Consider the following 27,249-nt stretch of genomic DNA (forward strand, 5'->3'; position numbering starts at 1 on the left):
TTGTTGTGGCTGCACCAGGACACCAGACGTTCAACCTCCCTCCTGTAGGCAGACTCATCCCCGTCCGAGATGAGTCCAATAACGGTGGTGTCATCTGCAAACTTGATTAGCTTGACAGACTGGTGGGTGGAGGTGCAGCAGTTAGTATACAGGGAGACGAGCAGGGGAGAAAGAACACAGCCCTGAGGGGAGCCGGTGCTGATGGTCCGGGAGTCCGAGACATTCTTTCCCAGCCTCACATGCTGCTTCACTACAGTTTATGATTATGTTCATGTGTTTAATGTCCCAGGCAACATGTGGAGGAGGTTTTAATGGAGAACCAGAACTTCTTGTTTAAATTGGGGCTATTAAAGCATAAAGACTTTTGCAGAGTCTGTGTACAGAGTATGCTAATTAACCAGTGATCATTAAAGGGGCGGTAAGTAAAGCCAAAAGTTAGAATCCAATCACATAATCGTGTAATTAATAAGCAGCTCTAGGAGCCGCTGTTTCTCTGGCTTTTCTGTTAATGTTTGACCAACACGACTTTTCAAAGAGTATTCAATTGAATTTCTTGTGGAATTAAAATCTATTTTTAAGTGTTCATTTTAAGAGCTAACTTACTCCTTCATAACAACCTTAAGTTAGCATTCAGGGTGTGGGTGCTTTGACTGACAGGTAGGAGATACTAGAATGTCATGATGGTTGACCAATCACAGGGAGGTTTTAATCACCTGTCTGAAGCCTTGGTTATTTAAAGGCCATTAACTCTCTGATGATGATTGATGTTTGAGCTTTTTTCCTGCTATACTCTCTCAACACTGTAAAAATGAAAGCCTGCTCTTCTTAAGCTCAAACTGTTGAATGATGCGGAGAGGCGGATGCTGTCCAAGATAAAGACAATGTTGGATAACACCTCCCACCCACTCCATGACATGCTGGTCAGTCACAGGAGCTCGTTCAGTGAGAGACTGAGATTACCGAAAAGCACCACTGAACGACACAGGAAATCATTCCTGCCTGTGGCCATCTCCCTGTACAACGCATCCACTTAACACACTGTTTGCTGCTACAGCTACACATGTTTCTTTTCCAACTATTTATTTATAAGTGACTTATGTATGTATGTATGTATATATATGTATATATTGTACTATTCTTAGTTAGCGTATTGTCTGTCTTGTCTTAATGTTGGTTTAAAATGGAGCACTGTAACAAAAAATAATTTCCCCCAGGGATCAATAAAGTATTCTGATTCTGATTCTGATTCTGAAACAGTTTCAGGTGTTTTTCTCCCGAATGAGGCAGTAAAACATCTTTGATTACTCACACAGGACCTTCTTACACCTGCTGAGATAAACAGAGATGGATCTCACGTAATTAAGAACACATTACGCTGCTCTTATCATACAAAAATGCAGCAGGTATTTTCTCTCAGTCTTGGCAGACACAAGACAACATATAAAATTTAATCCTGTTATTAATGTTTCTGTAACATGAAGCTTGGAACAGAACCGTCTGTGAAATAATGTTTTTATGATGTCATGAATGCCAAACATTCATAATGTAAAGCATCAAATAAGGACATTTACTTTGTAGATATGTTTAACTACTTCAACAATTAAAAGCAACCTGTGAACACCACCGCTGACTTTTTAAGTACTGATTACTGAACACTTGTTTCACATTTTCATGAAGTTAAATATAAAAGAACTACGAGACTATGAAAGGTCTTCATAGTCCCCCATAACTAAAGCGTTTCTGCCATTTTCACTTGGGACATGACAGCCTGAGACTGATAAGCGTATTCTTCTCTGCTGCCTTGGCAATACCTCAATGCTTCAGGGAGATGTGGGAGTCTTTGCACCTCTGTGCAGACTGCTGCATCCATGACTTCAAATAACAAATCAATGGATCAGTCTATGGATGGATAATGCGTGGTAGAACGGATGGATGGATGGATGATAGATGATAGGTATATGGATGGATGGATGGATGGGTGGATATGAGCTGGTTTGTAGCCAGTTTGTGTTTCCAGTCTCATAAAGAAATTTTTCCAGTTTCACTGCTTTTATTTGAGTTTAGTCCTGCAGTGCTGCCTGTAGGTAATGGTGTAGAGGTTGTGTAGCAGTGCCATCTACTGACTGCAGCCAGAACTACACTGAGACCACAGAGACTCATGACGTATTGTAATTTTGTTCATGCTCAACACATAACAAGTGAAGGTATTGCAGAAGTGGCTTGAGCCTGACATCGTTCTAATGGCTGGTTTTTCTAGTGGGTTTATGGACTCATCATGATGTGATGGTTAGTGAATGTTTTCAGTATATGCTGCGTTGTTTTCAGACTGAGGTGTGTGTGTGTGTGTGTGTGTGTGTTGCTTAATAAAAGCCTTCTTTGCTCTTTTTTTTTGTGTTATCAGAACTTTATGATGCAGCTGATAAGGACTCGTGCTGTGTGTACTTGTGTGACTTCTGCTCTTTATTCCAAGGGTCATGGTGCAGTTTTCAGGTTTCCTTAAGGAAGACTTCAGTTTGTAGATAAATCCAGAGAGCTGAGACTGTGTGTGAATCTCCTGCTCTCTGCATGTTTCCCGTTGAAGCTGTGGATTCACTTAAGCTTCATGCAGATTATTTTCTCCATCAGAAGGTAACGTACTTTAACTCTGAACACAAAACCTAACAAAATCAACCTGCAGACTTATTTTGTTCGGTGTTCATTATGATCATTTGATCAGTTCAAACATTTTTAGTATTTTAACACCAAACTGAGCAAAGTTACACAAAGTGAGATGTTTATTGTTAACGATTGGGAGACTTTAACTTTGACCTGGCAGGTGGTGTTACTGAGAAACAGCAAGGTTCAAAGTTCTTTACATGGAGCTACAAAAATATTGTTAACATTTATCACTGATTAACAAATCATGACTCACCTGCAGCCAGGAGAAAAGAATCAAACAGGACCATTGAATATAAAATGATTAATCTCAGCAGGAAGGATTTTAATGTTTAATCAAATGTGTTCATGTTCAGGTTCATAAAGTTTTTATGCAGATATCTGAAGTGTTTTATAAAACTCTGAACATTTCCATGGACTTGTTGCCATGTGAGAAATGCTTCATGTTTCATGTTGATGATAAATTTGAATCAACGCTTTTTATAAAGTTATCTTTTTAGCATTTTTATTAAATCATAAATACCATAAAGAGAGAAAATTCATTAGTTTTCACCATGTCTTCTATAAACCAGGCTGAATGATACATGAAGACTGCGCTCTAAAAATCTTCAGCAAACTTAATTGTTTTAGAAAATCCTCATCATAAACAAACTGTAGCAACAAAATCATCTACAAATGTTATTTGGATGTTTTCATTTCCTGACAGAAGTTATGAAGAACACAACCTCATAATTCAAAATGCACTGATGGAAAAACAAAAAAACATGTTTCTTTTAGTATTACTGCACCTTAAACCATGATGACATCACTGTTTGAACAAATTAAGCTCCTACTGAAGCAGCTGGGCTCTGCTCTTTGTAGTATGAAGGTTTCACTGACCTGCAGTCTGACCGGCTCTGATGGTGATTATGAGAATGTAACAGAGCCCTTGGGTTAAAGCAGCTTCTCTCTGTGTTTCCTCTAAAGGTGAAGATAGAACAACTCTGTAATGGACGTGGACCTGAATCTGGGTGGTGAGGATTTTCTTTATTCTGTCGTGCAGCTGACTTGTCTGCTGCTCCACACGAGAGCAGACACCATTCTTAAGAAAGAAATGATATATCATATGACTTCCATTTTCTGCAGCTAGTCTTGGTATACACAGCAACACAGTCTGAAGTATAAATGTTGTTGTGCTGACTGAGCGTGTTGTTGTGTCTGTGTGAAGGTGTGTTCTCTTCTGTGGATCAGTGTGAGCACAGAAAGGAGGGAGTCCCTAACTCTGCATCCACTCTGTGTGGGGAACATGAGAGCCAGATCAAACCTCAGAGGTGAGAGGACCGTCTCTAACTGTCAGGACTCTTCTCCAGGTCACAGCTCAGCTCTCCCATCACAAAATCAATATTGAATCAGTGTGTAACTTTCCCAGAACAATGTCGGACTCTGTAGTTTTCTCTGGTCCCCTGTGACATATGAAGCTGCATGTTCTCCTTAAATTGCTGGCTGTCTAGATAGTTGGGAAACTTTCTGAAGGAAACCTGGTCTTATTAGGAGAGACGGCATCCATCCCACTTTGGATGGAGCAGCTCTCATTTCTAGAAATCTGGTCAAATTTATCAAACCCCCCAAACTGCTTCCTAATTGAGACCAGGAAGCAGAGCTGCAGCTTCTTAATGAACCAGCTTGGATTCACTGTCAATAAGTGCTGGAGTTTGTTTAAAATATTCCAGCATCTTTCCTGTACAACATTAAGCACTTTGAAGTAACTGTTGGAACTGAATCTTCATCGTCACGATTCGTGCTCTGAGCACTATATGTGTTGAGTTTTTCCTTCCCACTGTTGCAAAACACTTCTTGTTTAAATTGGGGCTATTAAAGCATAAAGACTTTTGCAGAGTCTGTGTACAGAGTATGCTAATTAACCAGTGATCATTAAAGGGGCGGTAAGTAAAGCCAAAAGTTAGAATCCAATCACATAATCGTGTAATTAATAAGCAGCTCTAGGAGCCGCTGTTTCTCTGGCTTTTCTGTTAATGTTTGACCAACACGACTTTTCAAAGAGTATTCAATTGAATTTCTTGTGGAATTAAAATCTATTTTTAAGTGTTCATTTTAAGAGCTAACTTACTCCTTCATAACAACCTTAAGTTAGCATTCAGGGTGTGGGTGCTTTGACTGACAGGTAGGAGATACTAGAATGTCATGATGGTTGACCAATCACAGGGAGGTTTTAATCACCTGTCTGAAGCCTTGGTTATTTAAAGGCCATTAACTCTCTGATGATGATTGATGTTTGAGCTTTTTTCCTGCTATACTCTCTCAACACTGTAAAAATGAAAGCCTGCTCTTCTTAAGCTCAAACTGTTGAATGATGCGGAGAGGCGGATGCTGTCCAAGATAAAGACAATGTTGGATAACACCTCCCACCCACTCCATGACATGTTGGTCAGTCACAGGAGCTCGTTCAGTGAGAGACTGAGATTACCGAAAAGCACCACTGAACGACACAGGAAATCATTCCTGCCTGTGGCCATCTCCCTGTACAACGCATCCACTTAACACACTGTTTGCTGCTACAGCTACACATGTTTCTTTTCCAACTATTTATTTATAAGTGACTTATGTATGTATGTATGTATGTATATATATGTATATATTGTACTATTCTTAGTTAGCGTATTGTCTGTCTTGTCTTAATGTTGGTTTAAAATGGAGCACTGTAACAAAAAATAATTTCCCCCAGGGATCAATAAAGTATTCTGATTCTGATTCTGATTCTGATTCTGAAACAGTTTCAGGTGTTTTTCTCCCGAATGAGGCAGTAAAACATCTTTGATTACTCACACAGGACCTTCTTACACCTGCTGAGATAAACAGAGATGGATCTCACGTAATTAAGAACACATTACGCTGCTGTTATCATACAAAAATGCAGCAGGTATTTTCTCTCAGTCTTGGCAGACACAAGACAACATATAAAATTTAATCCTGTTATTAATGTTTCTGTAACATGAAGCTTGGAACAGAACCGTCTGTGAAATAATGTTTTTATGATGTCATGAATGCCAAACATTCATAATGTAAAGCATCAAATAAGGACATTTACTTTGTAGATATGTTTAACTACTTCAACAATTAAAAGCAACCTGTGAACACCACCGCTGACTTTTTAAGTACTGATTACTGAACACTTGTTTCACATTTTCATGAAGTTAAATATAAAAGAACTACGAGACTATGAAAGGTCTTCATAGTCCCCCATAACTAAAGCGTTTCTGCCATTTTCACTTGGGACATGACAGCCTGAGACTGATAAGCGTATTCTTCTCTGCTGCCTTGGCAATACCTCAATGCTTCAGGGAGATGTGGGAGTCTTTGCACCTCTGTGCAGACTGCTGCATCCATGACTTCAAATAACAAATCAATGGATCAGTCTATGGATGGATAATGCGTGGTAGAACGGATGGATGGATGGATGATAGATGATAGGTATATGGATGGATGGATGGATGGGTGGATATGAGCTGGTTTGTAGCCAGTTTGTGTTTCCAGTCTCATAAAGAAATTTTTCCAGTTTCACTGCTTTTATTTGAGTTTAGTCCTGCAGTGCTGCCTGTAGGTAATGGTGTAGAGGTTGTGTAGCAGTGCCATCTACTGACTGCAGCCAGAACTACACTGAGACCACAGAGACTCATGACGTATTGTAATTTTGTTCATGCTCAACACATAACAAGTGAAGGTATTGTAGAAGTGGCTTGAGCCTGACATCGTTCTAATGGCTGGTTTTTCTAGTGGGTTTATGGACTCATCATGATGTGATGGTTAGTGAATGTTTTCAGTATATGCTGCGTTGTTTTCAGACTGAGGTGTGTGTGTGTGTGTTGCTTAATAAAAGCCTTCTTTGCTCTTTTTTTTTGTGTTATCAGAACTTTATGATGCAGCTGATAAGGACTCGTGCTGTGTGTACTTGTGTGACTTCTGCTCTTTATTCCAAGGGTCATGGTGCAGTTTTCAGGTTTCCTTAAGGAAGACTTCAGTTTGTAGATAAATCCAGAGAGCTGAGACTGTGTGTGAATCTCCTGCTCTCTGCATGTTTCCCGTTGAAGCTGTGGATTCACTTAAGCTTCATGCAGATTATTTTCTCCATCAGAAGGTAACGTACTTTAACTCTGAACACAAAACCTAACAAAATCAACCTGCAGACTTATTTTGTTCGGTGTTCATTATGATCATTTGATCAGTTCAAACATTTTTAGTATTTTAACACCAAACTGAGCAAAGTTACACAAAGTGAGATGTTTATTGTTAACGATTGGGAGACTTTAACTTTGACCTGGCAGGTGGTGTTACTGAGAAACAGCAAGGTTCAAAGTTCTTTACATGGAGCTACAAAAATATTGTTAACATTTATCACTGATTAACAAATCATGACTCACCTGCAGCCAGGAGAAAAGAATCAAACAGGACCATTGAATATAAAATGATTAATCTCAGCAGGAAGGATTTTAATGTTTAATCAAATGTGTTCATGTTCAGGTTCATAAAGTTTTTATGCAGATATCTGAAGTGTTTTATAAAACTCTGAACATTTCCATGGACTTGTTGCCATGTGAGAAATGCTTCATGTTTCATGTTGATGATAAATTTGAATCAACGCTTTTTATAAAGTTATCTTTTTAGCATTTTTATTAAATCATAAATACCATAAAGAGAGAAAATTCATTAGTTTTCACCATGTCTTCTATAAACCAGGCTGAATGATACATGAAGACTGCGCTCTAAAAATCTTCAGCAAACTTAATTGTTTTAGAAAATCCTCATCATAAACAAACTGTAGCAACAAAATCATCTACAAATGTTATTTGGATGTTTTCTTTTCCTGACAGAAGTTATGAAGAACACAACCTCATAATTCAAAATGCACTGATGGAAAAACAAAAAAACATGTTTCTTTTAGTATTACTGCACCTTAAACCATGATGACATCACTGTTTGAACAAATTAAGCTCCTACTGAAGCAGCTGGGCTCTGCTCTTTGTAGTATGAAGGTTTCACTGACCTGCAGTCTGACCGGCTCTGATGGTGATTATGAGAATGTAACAGAGCCCTTGGGTTAAAGCAGCTTCTCTCTGTGTTTCCTCTAAAGGTGAAGATAGAACAACTCTGTAATGGACGTGGACCTGAATCTGGGTGGTGAGGATTTTCTTTATTCTGTCGTGCAGCTGACTTGTCTGCTGCTCCACACGAGAGCAGACACCATTCTTAAGAAAGAAATGATATATCATATGACTTCCATTTTCTGCAGCTAGTCTTGGTATACACAGCAACACAGTCTGAAGTATAAATGTTGTTGTGCTGACTGAGCGTGTTGTTGTGTCTGTGTGAAGGTGTGTTCTCTTCTGTGGATCAGTGTGAGCACAGAAAGGAGGGAGTCCCTAACTCTGCATCCACTCTGTGTGGGGAACATGAGAGCCAGATCAAACCTCAGAGGTGAGAGGACCGTCTCTAACTGTCAGGACTCTTCTCCAGGTCACAGCTCAGCTCTCCCATCACAAAATCAATATTGAATCAGTGTGTAACTTTCCCAGAACAATGTCGGACTCTGTAGTTTTCTCTGGTCCCCTGTGACATATGAAGCTGCATGTTCTCCTTAAATTGCTGGCTGTCTAGATAGTTGGGAAACTTTCTGAAGGAAACCTGGTCTTATTAGGAGAGACGGCATCCATCCCACTTTGGATGGAGCAGCTCTCATTTCTAGAAATCTGGTCAAATTTATCAAACCCCCCAAACTGCTTCCTAATTGAGACCAGGAAGCAGAGCTGCAGCTTCTTAATGAACCAGCTTGGATTCACTGTCAATAAGTGCTGGAGTTTGTTTAAAATATTCCAGCATCTTTCCTGTACAACATTAAGCACTTTGAAGTAACTGTTGGAACTGAATCTTCATCGTCACGATTCGTGCTCTGAGCACTATATGTGTTGAGTTTTTCCTTCCCACTGTTGCAAAACACTTCTTGTTTAAATTGGGGCTATTAAAGCATAAAGACTTTTGCAGAGTCTGTGTACAGAGTATGCTAATTAACCAGTGATCATTAAAGGGGCTGTAAGTAAAGCCAAAAGTTAGAATCCAATCACATAATCGTGTAATTAATAAGCAGCTCTAGGAGCCGCTGTTTCTCTGGCTTTTCTGTTAATGTTTGACCAACACGACTTTTCAAAGAGTATTCAATTGAATTTCTTGTGGAATTAAAATCTATTTTTAAGTGTTCATTTTAAGAGCTAACTTACTCCTTCATAACAACCTTAAGTTAGCATTCAGGGTGTGGGTGCTTTGACTGACAGGTAGGAGATACTAGAATGTCATGATGGTTGACCAATCACAGGGAGGTTTTAATCACCTGTCTGAAGCCTTGGTTATTTAAAGGCCATTAACTCTCTGATGATGATTGATGTTTGAGCTTTTTTCCTGCTATACTCTCTCAACACTGTAAAAATGAAAGCCTGCTCTTCTTAAGCTCAAACTGTTGAATGATGCGGAGAGGCGGATGCTGTCCAAGATAAAGACAATGTTGGATAACACCTCCCACCCACTCCATGACATGTTGGTCAGTCACAGGAGCTCGTTCAGTGAGAGACTGAGATTACCGAAAAGCACCACTGAACGACACAGGAAATCATTCCTGCCTGTGGCCATCTCCCTGTACAACGCATCCACTTAACACACTGTTTGCTGCTACAGCTACACATGTTTCTTTTCCAACTATTTATTTATAAGTGACTTATGTATGTATGTATGTATATATATGTATATATTGTACTATTCTTAGTTAGCGTATTGTCTGTCTTGTCTTAATGTTGGTTTAAAATGGAGCACTGTAACAAAAAATAATTTCCCCCAGGGATCAATAAAGTATTCTGATTCTGATTCTGATTCTGAAACAGTTTCAGGTGTTTTTCTCCCCAATGAGGCAGTAAAACATCTTTGATTACTCACACAGGACCTTCTTACACCTGCTGAGATAAACAGAGATGGATCTCACGTAATTAAGAACACATTACGCTGCTCTTATCATACAAAAATGCAGCAGGTATTTTCTCTCAGTCTTGGCAGACACAAGACAACATATAAAATTTAATCCTGTTATTAATGTTTCTGTAACATGAAGCTTGGAACAGAACCGTCTGTGAAATAATGTTTTTATGATGTCATGAATGCCAAACATTCATAATGTAAAGCATCAAATAAGGACATTTACTTTGTAGATATGTTTAACTACTTCAACAATTAAAAGCAACCTGTGAACACCACCGCTGACTTTTTAAGTACTGATTACTGAACACTTGTTTCACATTTTCATGAAGTTAAATATAAAAGAACTACGAGACTATGAAAGGTCTTCATAGTCCCCCATAACTAAAGCGTTTCTGCCATTTTCACTTGGGACATGACAGCCTGAGACTGATAAGCGTATTCTTCTCTGCTGCCTTGGCAATACCTCAATGCTTCAGGGAGATGTGGGAGTCTTTGCACCTCTGTGCAGACTGCTGCATCCATGACTTCAAATAACAAATCAATGGATCAGTCTATGGATGGATAATGCGTGGTAGAACGGATGGATGGATGGATGATAGATGATAGGTATATGGATGGATGGATGGATGGGTGGATATGAGCTGGTTTGTAGCCAGTTTGTGTTTCCAGTCTCATAAAGAAATTTTTCCAGTTTCACTGCTTTTATTTGAGTTTAGTCCTGCAGTGCTGCCTGTAGGTAATGGTGTAGAGGTTGTGTAGCAGTGCCATCTACTGACTGCAGCCAGAACTACACTGAGACCACAGAGACTCATGACGTATTGTAATTTTGTTCATGCTCAACACATAACAAGTGAAGGTATTGCAGAAGTGGCTTGAGCCTGACATCGTTCTAATGGCTGGTTTTTCTAGTGGGTTTATGGACTCATCATGATGTGATGGTTAGTGAATGTTTTCAGTATATGCTGCGTTGTTTTCAGACTGAGGTGTGTGTGTGTGTGTGTGTGTGTGTGTGTGTGTGTGTGTGTGTGTGTGTGTGTGTGTGTGTGTGTGTGTGTGTGTGTGTGTTGCTTAATAAAAGCCTTCTTTGCTCTTTTTTTTTGTGTTATCAGAACTTTATGATGCAGCTGATAAGGACTCGTGCTGTGTGTACTTGTGTGACTTCTGCTCTTTATTCCAAGGGTCATGGTGCAGTTTTCAGGTTTCCTTAAGGAAGACTTCAGTTTGTAGATAAATCCAGAGAGCTGAGACTGTGTGTGAATCTCCTGCTCTCTGCATGTTTCCCGTTGAAGCTGTGGATTCACTTAAGCTTCATGCAGATTATTTTCTCCATCAGAAGGTAACGTACTTTAACTCTGAACACAAAACCTAACAAAATCAACCTGCAGACTTATTTTGTTCGGTGTTCATTATGATCATTTGATCAGTTCAAACATTTTTAGTATTTTAACACCAAACTGAGCAAAGTTACACAAAGTGAGATGTTTATTGTTAACGATTGGGAGACTTTAACTTTGACCTGGCAGGTGGTGTTACTGAGAAACAGCAAGGTTCAAAGTTCTTTACATGGAGCTACAAAAATATTGTTAACATTTATCACTGATTAACAAATCATGACTCACCTGCAGCCAGGAGAAAAGAATCAAACAGGACCATTGAATATAAAATGATTAATCTCAGCAGGAAGGATTTTAATGTTTAATCAAATGTGTTCATGTTCAGGTTCATAAAGTTTTTATGCAGATATCTGAAGTGTTTTATAAAACTCTGAACATTTCCATGGACTTGTTGCCATGTGAGAAATGCTTCATGTTTCATGTTGATGATAAATTTGAATCAACGCTTTTTATAAAGTTATCTTTTTAGCATTTTTATTAAATCATAAATACCATAAAGAGAGAAAATTCATTAGTTTTCACCATGTCTTCTATAAACCAGGCTGAATGATACATGAAGACTGCGCTCTAAAAATCTTCAGCAAACTTAATTGTTTTAGAAAATCCTCATCATAAACAAACTGTAGCAACAAAATCATCTACAAATGTTATTTGGATGTTTTCTTTTCCTGACAGAAGTTATGAAGAACACAACCTCATAATTCAAAATGCACTGATGGAAAAACAAAAAAACATGTTTCTTTTAGTATTACTGCACCTTAAACCATGATGACATCACTGTTTGAACAAATTAAGCTCCTACTGAAGCAGCTGGGCTCTGCTCTTTGTAGTATGAAGGTTTCACTGACCTGCAGTCTGACCGGCTCTGATGGTGATTATGAGAATGTAACAGAGCCCTTGGGTTAAAGCAGCTTCTCTCTGTGTTTCCTCTAAAGGTGAAGATAGAACAACTCTGTAATGGACGTGGACCTGAATCTGGGTGGTGAGGATTTTCTTTATTCTGTCGTGCAGCTGACTTGTCTGCTGCTCCACACGAGAGCAGACACCATTCTTAAGAAAGAAATGATATATCATATGACTTCCATTTTCTGCAGCTAGTCTTGGTATACACAGCAACACAGTCTGAAGTATAAATGTTGTTGTGCTGACTGAGCGTGTTGTTGTGTCTGTGTGAAGGTGTGTTCTCTTCTGTGGATCAGTGTGAGCACAGAAAGGAGGGAGTCCCTAACTCTGCATCCACTCTGTGTGGGGAACATGAGAGCCAGATCAAACCTCAGAGGTGAGAGGACCGTCTCTAACTGTCAGGACTCTTCTCCAGGTCACAGCTCAGCTCTCCCATCACAAAATCAATATTGAATCAGTGTGTAACTTTCCCAGAACAATGTCGGACTCTGTAGTTTTCTCTGGTCCCCTGTGACATATGAAGCTGCATGTTCTCCTTAAATTGCTGGCTGTCTAGATAGTTGGGAAACTTTCTGAAGGAAACCTGGTCTTATTAGGAGAGACGGCATCCATCCCACTTTGGATGGAGCAGCTCTCATTTCTAGAAATCTGGTCAAATTTATCAAACCCCCCAAACTGCTTCCTAATTGAGACCAGGAAGCAGAGCTGCAGCTTCTTAATGAACCAGCTTGGATTCACTGTCAATAAGTGCTGGAGTTTGTTTAAAATATTCCAGCATCTTTCCTGTACAACATTAAGCACTTTGAAGTAACTGTTGGAACTGAATCTTCATCGTCACAATTCGTGCTCTGAGCACTATATGTGTTGAGTTTTTCCTTCCCACTGTTGCAAAACACTTCTTGTTTAAATTGGGGCTATTAAAGCATAAAGACTTTTGCAGAGTCTGTGTACAGAGTATGCTAATTAACCAGTGATCATTAAAGGGGCTGTAAGTAAAGCCAAAAGTTAGAATCCAATCACATAATCGTGTAATTAATAAGCAGCTCTAGGAGCCGCTGTTTCTCTGGCTTTTCTGTTAATGTTTGACCAACACGACTTTTCAAAGAGTATTCAATTGAATTTCTTGTGGAATTAAAATCTATTTTTAAGTGTTCATTTTAAGAGCTAACTTACTCCTTCATAACAACCTTAAGTTAGCATTCAGGGTGTGGGTGCTTTGACTGACAGGTAGGAGATACTAGAATGTCATGATGGTTGACCAATCACAGGGAGGTTTTAATCACCTGTCTGAAGCCTTGGTTATTTAAAGGCCATTAACTCTCTGATGATGATTGATGTTTGAGCTTTTTTCCTGCTATACTCTCTCAACACTGTAAAAATGAAAGCCTGCTCTTCTTAAGCTCAAACTGTTGAATGATGCGGAGAGGCGGATGCTGTCCAAGATAAAGACAATGTTGGATAACACCTCCCACCCACTCCATGACATGCTGGTCAGTCACAGGAGCTCGTTCAGTGAGAGACTGAGATTACCGAAAAGCACCACTGAACGACACAGGAAATCATTCCTGCCTGTGGCCATCTCCCTGTACAACGCATCCACTTAACACACTGTTTGCTGCTACAGCTACGCATGTTTCTTTTCCAACTATTTATTTATAAGTGACTTATGTATGTATGTATGTATATATATGTATATATTGTACTATTCTTAGTTAGCGTATTGTCTGTCTTGTCTTAATGTTGGTTTAAAATGGAGCACTGTAACAAAAAATAATTTCCCCCAGGGATCAATAAAGTATTCTGATTCTGATTCTGATTCTGAAACAGTTTCAGGTGTTTTTCTCCCCAATGAGGCAGTAAAACATCTTTGATTACTCACACAGGACCTTCTTACACCTGCTGAGACAAACAGAGATGGATCTCACGTAATTAAGAACACATTACGCTGCTCTTATCATACAAAAATGCAGCAGGTATTTTCTCTCAGTCTTGGCAGACACAAGACAACATATAAAATTTAATCCTGTTATTAATGTTTCTGTAACATGAAGCTTGGAACAGAACCGTCTGTGAAATAATGTTTTTATGATGTCATGAATGCCAAACATTCATAATGTAAAGCATCAAATAAGGACATTTACTTTGTAGATATGTTTAACTACTTCAACAATTAAAAGCAACCTGTGAACACCACCGCTGACTTTTTAAGTACTGATTACTGAACACTTGTTTCACATTTTCATGAAGTTAAATATAAAAGAACTACGAGACTATGAAAGGTCTTCATAGTCCCCCATAACTAAAGCGTTTCTGCCATTTTCACTTGGGACATGACAGCCTGAGACTGATAAGCGTATTCTTCTCTGCTGCCTTGGCAATACCTCAATGCTTCAGGGAGATGTGGGAGTCTTTGCACCTCTGTGCAGACTGCTGCATCCATGACTTCAAATAACAAATCAATGGATCAGTCTATGGATGGATAATGCGTGGTAGAACGGATGGATGGATGGATGATAGATGATAGGTATATGGATGGATGGATGGATGGGTGGATATGAGCTGGTTTGTAGCCAGTTTGTGTTTCCAGTCTCATAAAGAAATTTTTCCAGTTTCACTGCTTTTATTTGAGTTTAGTCCTGCAGTGCTGCCTGTAGGTAATGGTGTAGAGGTTGTGTAGCAGTGCCATCTACTGACTGCAGCCAGAACTACACTGAGACCACAGAGACTCATGACGTATTGTAATTTTGTTCATGCTCAACACATAACAAGTGAAGGTATTGCAGAAGTGGCTTGAGCCTGACATCGTTCTAATGGCTGGTTTTTCTAGTGGGTTTATGGACTCATCATGATGTGATGGTTAGTGAATGTTTTCAGTATATGCTGCGTTGTTTTCAGACTGAGGTGTGTGTGTGTGTGTGTGTGTGTGTGTGTGTGTGTGTGTGTGTGTGTGTGTGTGTGTGTGTGTGTGTGTGTGTGTGTGTGTGTTGCTTAATAAAAGCCTTCTTTGCTCTTTTTTTTTGTGTTATCAGAACTTTATGATGCAGCTGATAAGGACTCGTGCTGTGTGTACTTGTGTGACTTCTGCTCTTTATTCCAAGGGTCATGGTGCAGTTTTCAGGTTTCCTTAAGGAAGACTTCAGTTTGTAGATAAATCCAGAGAGCTGAGACTGTGTGTGAATCTCCTGCTCTCTGCATGTTTCCCGTTGAAGCTGTGGATTCACTTAAGCTTCATGCAGATTATTTTCTCCATCAGAAGGTAACGTACTTTAACTCTGAACACAAAACCTAACAAAATCAACCTGCAGACTTATTTTGTTCGGTGTTCATTATGATCATTTGATCAGTTCAAACATTTTTAGTATTTTAACACCAAACTGAGCAAAGTTACACAAAGTGAGATGTTTATTGTTAACGATTGGGAGACTTTAACTTTGACCTGGCAGGTGGTGTTACTGAGAAACAGCAAGGTTCAAAGTTCTTTACATGGAGCTACAAAAATATTGTTAACATTTATCACTGATTAACAAATCATGACTCACCTGCAGCCAGGAGAAAAGAATCAAACAGGACCATTGAATATAAAATGATTAATCTCAGCAGGAAGGATTTTAATGTTTAATCAAATGTGTTCATGTTCAGGTTCATAAAGTTTTTATGCAGATATCTGAAGTGTTTTATAAAACTCTGAACATTTCCATGGACTTGTTGCCATGTGAGAAATGCTTCATGTTTCATGTTGATGATAAATTTGAATCAACGCTTTTTATAAAGTTATCTTTTTAGCATTTTTATTAAATCATAAATACCATAAAGAGAGAAAATTCATTAGTTTTCACCATGTCTTCTATAAACCAGGCTGAATGATACATGAAGACTGCGCTCTAAAAATCTTCAGCAAACTTAATTGTTTTAGAAAATCCTCATCATAAACAAACTGTAGCAACAAAATCATCTACAAATGTTATTTGGATGTTTTCTTTTCCTGACAGAAGTTATGAAGAACACAACCTCATAATTCAAAATGCACTGATGGAAAAACAAAAAAACATGTTTCTTTTAGTATTACTGCACCTTAAACCATGATGACATCACTGTTTGAACAAATTAAGCTCCTACTGAAGCAGCTGGGCTCTGCTCTTTGTAGTATGAAGGTTTCACTGACCTGCAGTCTGACCGGCTCTGATGGTGATTATGAGAATGTAACAGAGCCCTTGGGTTAAAGCAGCTTCTCTCTGTGTTTCCTCTAAAGGTGAAGATAGAACAACTCTGTAATGGACGTGGACCTGAATCTGGGTGGTGAGGATTTTCTTTATTCTGTCGTGCAGCTGACTTGTCTGCTGCTCCACACGAGAGCAGACACCATTCTTAAGAAAGAAATGATATATCATATGACTTCCATTTTCTGCAGCTAGTCTTGGTATACACAGCAACACAGTCTGAAGTATAAATGTTGTTGTGCTGACTGAGCGTGTTGTTGTGTCTGTGTGAAGGTGTGTTCTCTTCTGTGGATCAGTGTGAGCACAGAAAGGAGGGAGTCCCTAACTCTGCATCCACTCTGTGTGGGGAACATGAGAGCCAGATCAAACCTCAGAGGTGAGAGGACCGTCTCTAACTGTCAGGACTCTTCTCCAGGTCACAGCTCAGCTCTCCCATCACAAAATCAATATTGAATCAGTGTGTAACTTTCCCAGAACAATGTCGGACTCTGTAGTTTTCTCTGGTCCCCTGTGACATATGAAGCTGCATGTTCTCCTTAAATTGCTGGCTGTCTAGATAGTTGGGAAACTTTCTGAAGGAAACCTGGTCTTATTAGGAGAGACGGCATCCATCCCACTTTGGATGGAGCAGCTCTCATTTCTAGAAATCTGGTCAAATTTATCAAACCCCCCAAACTGCTTCCTAATTGAGACCAGGAAGCAGAGCTGCAGCTTCTTAATGAACCAGCTTGGATTCACTGTCAATAAGTGCTGGAGTTTGTTTAAAATATTCCAGCATCTTTCCTGTACAACATTAAGCACTTTGAAGTAACTGTTGGAACTGAATCTTCATCGTCACGATTCGTGCTCTGAGCACTATATGTGTTGAGTTTTTCCTTCCCACTGTTGCAAAACACTTCTTGTTTAAATTGGGGCTATTAAAGCATAAAGACTTTTGCAGAGTCTGTGTACAGAGTATGCTAATTAACCAGTGATCATTAAAGGGGCTGTAAGTAAAGCCAAAAGTTAGAATCCAATCACATAATCGTGTAATTAATAAGCAGCTCTAGGAGCCGCTGTTTCTCTGGCTTTTCTGTTAATGTTTGACCAACACGACTTTTCAAAGAGTATTCAATTGAATTTCTTGTGGAATTAAAATCTATTTTTAAGTGTTCATTTTAAGAGCTAACTTACTCCTTCATAACAACCTTAAGTTAGCATTCAGGGTGTGGGTGCTTTGACTGACAGGTAGGAGATACTAGAATGTCATGATGGTTGACCAATCACAGGGAGGTTTTAATCACCTGTCTGAAGCCTTGGTTATTTAAAGGCCATTAACTCTCTGATGATGATTGATGTTTGAGCTTTTTTCCTGCTATACTCTCTCAACACTGTAAAAATGAAAGCCTGCTCTTCTTAAGCTCAAACTGTTGAATGATGCGGAGAGGCGGATGCTGTCCAAGATAAAGACAATGTTGGATAACACCTCCCACCCACTCCATGACATGTTGGTCAGTCACAGGAGCTCGTTCAGTGAGAGACTGAGATTACCGAAAAGCACCACTGAACGACACAGGAAATCATTCCTGCCTGTGGCCATCTCCCTGTACAACGCATCCACTTAACACACTGTTTGCTGCTACAGCTACACATGTTTCTTTTCCAACTATTTATTTATAAGTGACTTATGTATGTATGTATGTATATATATGTATATATTGTACTATTCTTAGTTAGCGTATTGTCTGTCTTGTCTTAATGTTGGTTTAAAATGGAGCACTGTAACAAAAAATAATTTCCCCCAGGGATCAATAAAGTATTCTGATTCTGATTCTGATTCTGAAACAGTTTCAGGTGTTTTTCTCCCCAATGAGGCAGTAAAACATCTTTGATTACTCACACAGGACCTTCTTACACCTGCTGAGATAAACAGAGATGGATCTCACGTAATTAAGAACACATTACGCTGCTCTTATCATACAAAAATGCAGCAGGTATTTTCTCTCAGTCTTGGCAGACACAAGACAACATATAAAATTTAATCCTGTTATTAATGTTTCTGTAACATGAAGCTTGGAACAGAACCGTCTGTGAAATAATGTTTTTATGATGTCATGAATGCCAAACATTCATAATGTAAAGCATCAAATAAGGACATTTACTTTGTAGATATGTTTAACTACTTCAACAATTAAAAGCAACCTGTGAACACCACCGCTGACTTTTTAAGTACTGATTACTGAACACTTGTTTCACATTTTCATGAAGTTAAATATAAAAGAACTACGAGACTATGAAAGGTCTTCATAGTCCCCCATAACTAAAGCGTTTCTGCCATTTTCACTTGGGACATGACAGCCTGAGACTGATAAGCGTATTCTTCTCTGCTGCCTTGGCAATACCTCAATGCTTCAGGGAGATGTGGGAGTCTTTGCACCTCTGTGCAGACTGCTGCATCCATGACTTCAAATAACAAATCAATGGATCAGTCTATGGATGGATAATGCGTGGTAGAACGGATGGATGGATGGATGATAGATGATAGGTATATGGATGGATGGATGGATGGGTGGATATGAGCTGGTTTGTAGCCAGTTTGTGTTTCCAGTCTCATAAAGAAATTTTTCCAGTTTCACTGCTTTTATTTGAGTTTAGTCCTGCAGTGCTGCCTGTAGGTAATGGTGTAGAGGTTGTGTAGCAGTGCCATCTACTGACTGCAGCCAGAACTACACTGAGACCACAGAGACTCATGACGTATTGTAATTTTGTTCATGCTCAACACATAACAAGTGAAGGTATTGCAGAAGTGGCTTGAGCCTGACATCGTTCTAATGGCTGGTTTTTCTAGTGGGTTTATGGACTCATCATGATGTGATGGTTAGTGAATGTTTTCAGTATATGCTGCGTTGTTTTCAGACTGAGGTGTGTGTGTGTGTGTGTGTGTGTGTGTGTGTGTGTGTGTGTGTGTGTGTGTGTGTGTGTGTGTGTGTGTGTGTGTGTGTGTTGCTTAATAAAAGCCTTCTTTGCTCTTTTTTTTTGTGTTATCAGAACTTTATGATGCAGCTGATAAGGACTCGTGCTGTGTGTACTTGTGTGACTTCTGCTCTTTATTCCAAGGGTCATGGTGCAGTTTTCAGGTTTCCTTAAGGAAGACTTCAGTTTGTAGATAAATCCAGAGAGCTGAGACTGTGTGTGAATCTCCTGCTCTCTGCATGTTTCCCGTTGAAGCTGTGGATTCACTTAAGCTTCATGCAGATTATTTTCTCCATCAGAAGGTAACGTACTTTAACTCTGAACACAAAACCTAACAAAATCAACCTGCAGACTTATTTTGTTCGGTGTTCATTATGATCATTTGATCAGTTCAAACATTTTTAGTATTTTAACACCAAACTGAGCAAAGTTACACAAAGTGAGATGTTTATTGTTAACGATTGGGAGACTTTAACTTTGACCTGGCAGGTGGTGTTACTGAGAAACAGCAAGGTTCAAAGTTCTTTACATGGAGCTACAAAAATATTGTTAACATTTATCACTGATTAACAAATCATGACTCACCTGCAGCCAGGAGAAAAGAATCAAACAGGACCATTGAATATAAAATGATTAATCTCAGCAGGAAGGATTTTAATGTTTAATCAAATGTGTTCATGTTCAGGTTCATAAAGTTTTTATGCAGATATCTGAAGTGTTTTATAAAACTCTGAACATTTCCATGGACTTGTTGCCATGTGAGAAATGCTTCATGTTTCATGTTGATGATAAATTTGAATCAACGCTTTTTATAAAGTTATCTTTTTAGCATTTTTATTAAATCATAAATACCATAAAGAGAGAAAATTCATTAGTTTTCACCATGTCTTCTATAAACCAGGCTGAATGATACATGAAGACTGCGCTCTAAAAATCTTCAGCAAACTTAATTGTTTTAGAAAATCCTCATCATAAACAAACTGTAGCAACAAAATCATCTACAAATGTTATTTGGATGTTTTCTTTTCCTGACAGAAGTTATGAAGAACACAACCTCATAATTCAAAATGCACTGATGGAAAAACAAAAAAACATGTTTCTTTTAGTATTACTGCACCTTAAACCATGATGACATCACTGTTTGAACAAATTAAGCTCCTACTGAAGCAGCTGGGCTCTGCTCTTTGTAGTATGAAGGTTTCACTGACCTGCAGTCTGACCGGCTCTGATGGTGATTATGAGAATGTAACAGAGCCCTTGGGTTAAAGCAGCTTCTCTCTGTGTTTCCTCTAAAGGTGAAGATAGAACAACTCTGTAATGGACGTGGACCTGAATCTGGGTGGTGAGGATTTTCTTTATTCTGTCGTGCAGCTGACTTGTCTGCTGCTCCACACGAGAGCAGACACCATTCTTAAGAAAGAAATGATATATCATATGACTTCCATTTTCTGCAGCTAGTCTTGGTATACACAGCAACACAGTCTGAAGTATAAATGTTGTTGTGCTGACTGAGCGTGTTGTTGTGTCTGTGTGAAGGTGTGTTCTCTTCTGTGGATCAGTGTGAGCACAGAAAGGAGGGAGTCCCTAACTCTGCATCCACTCTGTGTGGGGAACATGAGAGCCAGATCAAACCTCAGAGGTGAGAGGACCGTCTCTAACTGTCAGGACTCTTCTCCAGGTCACAGCTCAGCTCTCCCATCACAAAATCAATATTGAATCAGTGTGTAACTTTCCCAGAACAATGTCGGACTCTGTAGTTTTCTCTGGTCCCCTGTGACATATGAAGCTGCATGTTCTCCTTAAATTGCTGGCTGTCTAGATAGTTGGGAAACTTTCTGAAGGAAACCTGGTCTTATTAGGAGAGACGGCATCCATCCCACTTTGGATGGAGCAGCTCTCATTTCTAGAAATCTGGTCAAATTTATCAAACCCCCCAAACTGCTTCCTAATTGAGACCAGGAAGCAGAGCTGCAGCTTCTTAATGAACCAGCTTGGATTCACTGTCAATAAGTGCTGGAGTTTGTTTAAAATATTCCAGCATCTTTCCTGTACAACATTAAGCACTTTGAAGTAACTGTTGGAACTGAATCTTCATCGTCACAATTCGTGCTCTGAGCACTATATGTGTTGAGTTTTTCCTTCCCACTGTTGCAAAACACTTCTTGTTTAAATTGGGGCTATTAAAGCATAAAGACTTTTGCAGAGTCTGTGTACAGAGTATGCTAATTAACCAGTGATCATTAAAGGGGCTGTAAGTAAAGCCAAAAGTTAGAATCCAATCACATAATCGTGTAATTAATAAGCAGCTCTAGGAGCCGCTGTTTCTCTGGCTTTTCTGTTAATGTTTGACCAACACGACTTTTCAAAGAGTATTCAATTGAATTTCTTGTGGAATTAAAATCTATTTTTAAGTGTTCATTTTAAGAGCTAACTTACTCCTTCATAACAACCTTAAGTTAGCATTCAGGGTGTGGGTGCTTTGACTGACAGGTAGGAGATACTAGAATGTCATGATGGTTGACCAATCACAGGGAGGTTTTAATCACCTGTCTGAAGCCTTGGTTATTTAAAGGCCATTAACTCTCTGATGATGATTGATGTTTGAGCTTTTTTCCTGCTATACTCTCTCAACACTGTAAAAATGAAAGCCTGCTCTTCTTAAGCTCAAACTGTTGAATGATGCGGAGAGGCGGATGCTGTCCAAGATAAAGACAATGTTGGATAACACCTCCCACCCACTCCATGACATGCTGGTCAGTCACAGGAGCTCGTTCAGTGAGAGACTGAGATTACCGAAAAGCACCACTGAACGACACAGGAAATCATTCCTGCCTGTGGCCATCTCCCTGTACAACGCATCCACTTAACACACTGTTTGCTGCTACAGCTACGCATGTTTCTTTTCCAACTATTTATTTATAAGTGACTTATGTATGTATGTATGTATATATATGTATATATTGTACTATTCTTAGTTAGCGTATTGTCTGTCTTGTCTTAATGTTGGTTTAAAATGGAGCACTGTAACAAAAAATAATTTCCCCCAGGGATCAATAAAGTATTCTGATTCTGATTCTGATTCTGAAACAGTTTCAGGTGTTTTTCTCCCCAATGAGGCAGTAAAACATCTTTGATTACTCACACAGGACCTTCTTACACCTGCTGAGACAAACAGAGATGGATCTCACGTAATTAAGAACACATTACGCTGCTCTTATCATACAAAAATGCAGCAGGTATTTTCTCTCAGTCTTGGCAGACACAAGACAACATATAAAATTTAATCCTGTTATTAATGTTTCTGTAACATGAAGCTTGGAACAGAACCGTCTGTGAAATAATGTTTTTATGATGTCATGAATGCCAAACATTCATAATGTAAAGCATCAAATAAGGACATTTACTTTGTAGATATGTTTAACTACTTCAACAATTAAAAGCAACCTGTGAACACCACCGCTGACTTTTTAAGTACTGATTACTGAACACTTGTTTCACATTTTCATGAAGTTAAATATAAAAGAACTACGAGACTATGAAAGGTCTTCATAGTCCCCCATAACTAAAGCGTTTCTGCCATTTTCACTTGGGACATGACAGCCTGAGACTGATAAGCGTATTCTTCTCTGCTGCCTTGGCAATACCTCAATGCTTCAGGGAGATGTGGGAGTCTTTGCACCTCTGTGCAGACTGCTGCATCCATGACTTCAAATAACAAATCAATGGATCAGTCTATGGATGGATAATGCGTGGTAGAACGGATGGATGGATGGATGATAGATGATAGGTATATGGATGGATGGATGGATGGGTGGATATGAGCTGGTTTGTAGCCAGTTTGTGTTTCCAGTCTCATAAAGAAATTTTTCCAGTTTCACTGCTTTTATTTGAGTTTAGTCCTGCAGTGCTGCCTGTAGGTAATGGTGTAGAGGTTGTGTAGCAGTGCCATCTACTGACTGCAGCCAGAACTACACTGAGACCACAGAGACTCATGACGTATTGTAATTTTGTTCATGCTCAACACATAACAAGTGAAGGTATTGCAGAAGTGGCTTGAGCCTGACATCGTTCTAATGGCTGGTTTTTCTAGTGGGTTTATGGACTCATCATGATGTGATGGTTAGTGAATGTTTTCAGTATATGCTGCGTTGTTTTCAGACTGAGGTGTGTGTGTGTGTGTGTGTGTGTGTGTGTGTGTGTGTGTGTGTGTGTGTGTGTGTGTGTGTGTGTGTGTGTGTGTGTGTGTGTTGCTTAATAAAAGCCTTCTTTGCTCTTTTTTTTTGTGTTATCAGAACTTTATGATGCAGCTGATAAGGACTCGTGCTGTGTGTACTTGTGTGACTTCTGCTCTTTATTCCAAGGGTCATGGTGCAGTTTTCAGGTTTCCTTAAGGAAGACTTCAGTTTGTAGATAAATCCAGAGAGCTGAGACTGTGTGTGAATCTCCTGCTCTCTGCATGTTTCCCGTTGAAGCTGTGGATTCACTTAAGCTTCATGCAGATTATTTTCTCCATCAGAAGGTAACGTACTTTAACTCTGAACACAAAACCTAACAAAATCAACCTGCAGACTTATTTTGTTCGGTGTTCATTATGATCATTTGATCAGTTCAAACATTTTTAGTATTTTAACACCAAACTGAGCAAAGTTACACAAAGTGAGATGTTTATTGTTAACGATTGGGAGACTTTAACTTTGACCTGGCAGGTGGTGTTACTGAGAAACAGCAAGGTTCAAAGTTCTTTACATGGAGCTACAAAAATATTGTTAACATTTATCACTGATTAACAAATCATGACTCACCTGCAGCCAGGAGAAAAGAATCAAACAGGACCATTGAATATAAAATGATTAATCTCAGCAGGAAGGATTTTAATGTTTAATCAAATGTGTTCATGTTCAGGTTCATAAAGTTTTTATGCAGATATCTGAAGTGTTTTATAAAACTCTGAACATTTCCATGGACTTGTTGCCATGTGAGAAATGCTTCATGTTTCATGTTGATGATAAATTTGAATCAACGCTTTTTATAAAGTTATCTTTTTAGCATTTTTATTAAATCATAAATACCATAAAGAGAGAAAATTCATTAGTTTTCACCATGTCTTCTATAAACCAGGCTGAATGATACATGAAGACTGCGCTCTAAAAATCTTCAGCAAACTTAATTGTTTTAGAAAATCCTCATCATAAACAAACTGTAGCAACAAAATCATCTACAAATGTTATTTGGATGTTTTCTTTTCCTGACAGAAGTTATGAAGAACACAACCTCATAATTCAAAATGCACTGATGGAAAAACAAAAAAACATGTTTCTTTTAGTATTACTGCACCTTAAACCATGATGACATCACTGTTTGAACAAATTAAGCTCCTACTGAAGCAGCTGGGCTCTGCTCTTTGTAGTATGAAGGTTTCACTGACCTGCAGTCTGACCGGCTCTGATGGTGATTATGAGAATGTAACAGAGCCCTTGGGTTAAAGCAGCTTCTCTCTGTGTTTCCTCTAAAGGTGAAGATAGAACAACTCTGTAATGGACGTGGACCTGAATCTGGGTGGTGAGGATTTTCTTTATTCTGTCGTGCAGCTGACTTGTCTGCTGCTCCACACGAGAGCAGACACCATTCTTAAGAAAGAAATGATATATCATATGACTTCCATTTTCTGCAGCTAGTCTTGGTATACACAGCAACACAGTCTGAAGTATAAATGTTGTTGTGCTGACTGAGCGTGTTGTTGTGTCTGTGTGAAGGTGTGTTCTCTTCTGTGGATCAGTGTGAGCACAGAAAGGAGGGAGTCCCTAACTCTGCATCCACTCTGTGTGGGGAACATGAGAGCCAGATCAAACCTCAGAGGTGAGAGGACCGTCTCTAACTGTCAGGACTCTTCTCCAGGTCACAGCTCAGCTCTCCCATCACAAAATCAATATTGAATCAGTGTGTAACTTTCCCAGAACAATGTCGGACTCTGTAGTTTTCTCTGGTCCCCTGTGACATATGAAGCTGCATGTTCTCCTTAAATTGCTGGCTGTCTAGATAGTTGGGAAACTTTCTGAAGGAAACCTGGTCTTATTAGGAGAGACGGCATCCATCCCACTTTGGATGGAGCAGCTCTCATTTCTAGAAATCTGGTCAAATTTATCAAACCCCCCAAACTGCTTCCTAATTGAGACCAGGAAGCAGAGCTGCAGCTTCTTAATGAACCAGCTTGGATTCACTGTCAATAAGTGCTGGAGTTTGTTTAAAATATTCCAGCATCTTTCCTGTACAACATTAAGCACTTTGAAGTAACTGTTGGAACTGAATCTTCATCGTCACGATTCGTGCTCTGAGCACTATATGTGTTGAGTTTTTCCTTCCCACTGTTGCAAAACACTTCTTGTTTAAATTGGGGCTATTAAAGCATAAAGACTTTTGCAGAGTCTGTGTACAGAGTATGCTAATTAACCAGTGATCATTAAAGGGGCTGTAAGTAAAGCCAAAAGTTAGAATCCAATCACATAATCGTGTAATTAATAAGCAGCTCTAGGAGCCGCTGTTTCTCTGGCTTTTCTGTTAATGTTTGACCAACACGACTTTTCAAAGAGTATTCAATTGAATTTCTTGTGGAATTAAAATCTATTTTTAAGTGTTCATTTTAAGAGCTAACTTACTCCTTCATAACAACCTTAAGTTAGCATTCAGGGTGTGGGTGCTTTGACTGACAGGTAGGAGATACTAGAATGTCATGATGGTTGACCAATCACAGGGAGGTTTTAATCACCTGTCTGAAGCCTTGGTTATTTAAAGGCCATTAACTCTCTGATGATGATTGATGTTTGAGCTTTTTTCCTGCTATACTCTCTCAACACTGTAAAAATGAAAGCCTGCTCTTCTTAAGCTCAAACTGTTGAATGATGCGGAGAGGCGGATGCTGTCCAAGATAAAGACAATGTTGGATAACACCTCCCACCCACTCCATGACATGTTGGTCAGTCACAGGAGCTCGTTCAGTGAGAGACTGAGATTACCGAAAAGCACCACTGAACGACACAGGAAATCATTCCTGCCTGTGGCCATCTCCCTGTACAACGCATCCACTTAACACACTGTTTGCTGCTACAGCTACACATGTTTCTTTTCCAACTATTTATTTATAAGTGACTTATGTATGTATGTATGTATATATATGTATATATTGTACTATTCTTAGTTAGCGTATTGTCTGTCTTGTCTTAATGTTGGTTTAAAATGGAGCACTGTAACAAAAAATAATTTCCCCCAGGGATCAATAAAGTATTCTGATTCTGATTCTGATTCTGAAACAGTTTCAGGTGTTTTTCTCCCCAATGAGGCAGTAAAACATCTTTGATTACTCACACAGGACCTTCTTACACCTGCTGAGATAAACAGAGATGGATCTCACGTAATTAAGAACACATTACGCTGCTCTTATCATACAAAAATGCAGCAGGTATTTTCTCTCAGTCTTGGCAGACACAAGACAACATATAAAATTTAATCCTGTTATTAATGTTTCTGTAACATGAAGCTTGGAACAGAACCGTCTGTGAAATAATGTTTTTATGATGTCATGAATGCCAAACATTCATAATGTAAAGCATCAAATAAGGACATTTACTTTGTAGATATGTTTAACTACTTCAACAATTAAAAGCAACCTGTGAACACCACCGCTGACTTTTTAAGTACTGATTACTGAACACTTGTTTCACATTTTCATGAAGTTAAATATAAAAGAACTACGAGACTATGAAAGGTCTTCATAGTCCCCCATAACTAAAGCGTTTCTGCCATTTTCACTTGGGACATGACAGCCTGAGACTGATAAGCGTATTCTTCTCTGCTGCCTTGGCAATACCTCAATGCTTCAGGGAGATGTGGGAGTCTTTGCACCTCTGTGCAGACTGCTGCATCCATGACTTCAAATAACAAATCAATGGATCAGTCTATGGATGGATAATGCGTGGTAGAACGGATGGATGGATGGATGATAGATGATAGGTATATGGATGGATGGATGGATGGGTGGATATGAGCTGGTTTGTAGCCAGTTTGTGTTTCCAGTCTCATAAAGAAATTTTTCCAGTTTCACTGCTTTTATTTGAGTTTAGTCC

At 39.1% G+C, this 27,249-nt stretch overlaps 1 long non-coding RNA gene across 7 annotated transcripts; it reads left to right on the forward strand.

The window, feature by feature from the left end:
- The first annotated feature begins 334 nt into the window (after positions 1 to 334).
- On the forward strand, positions 335 to 26,805 carry LOC147313223 (uncharacterized). 7 transcript variants are annotated; one of them, XR_015125171.1, is made up of 19 exons: positions 335 to 2,286; positions 2,471 to 2,628; positions 3,622 to 3,668; positions 3,863 to 6,455; positions 6,561 to 6,787; positions 7,781 to 7,827; positions 8,022 to 10,604; positions 10,845 to 11,002; positions 11,996 to 12,042; positions 12,237 to 14,819; positions 15,062 to 15,219; positions 16,213 to 16,259; positions 16,454 to 19,036; positions 19,277 to 19,434; positions 20,428 to 20,474; positions 20,669 to 23,251; positions 23,494 to 23,651; positions 24,645 to 24,691; positions 24,886 to 26,805. It is a non-coding gene; the product is annotated as an uncharacterized LOC147313223 (long non-coding RNA). The 7 variants fall into 7 exon arrangements; XR_015125172.1 differs by having other exon boundaries at positions 6,630 to 6,787; positions 10,776 to 11,002; XR_015125173.1 differs by having other exon boundaries at positions 6,630 to 6,787; positions 14,993 to 15,219.
- The last annotated feature ends 444 nt before the right edge of the window (positions 26,806 to 27,249 follow it).

The sequence above is a fragment of the Aulonocara sp. 'chitande type north' Nkhata Bay genome, linkage group LG15, assembly GCF_057382095.1.
Source record: "Aulonocara sp. 'chitande type north' Nkhata Bay isolate Kocher_YH1m ecotype deep benthic linkage group LG15, A_spYH_male_GT1.1, whole genome shotgun sequence".
Lineage (NCBI taxonomy): Eukaryota > Metazoa > Chordata > Actinopteri > Cichliformes > Cichlidae > Aulonocara > Aulonocara sp. 'chitande type north' Nkhata Bay.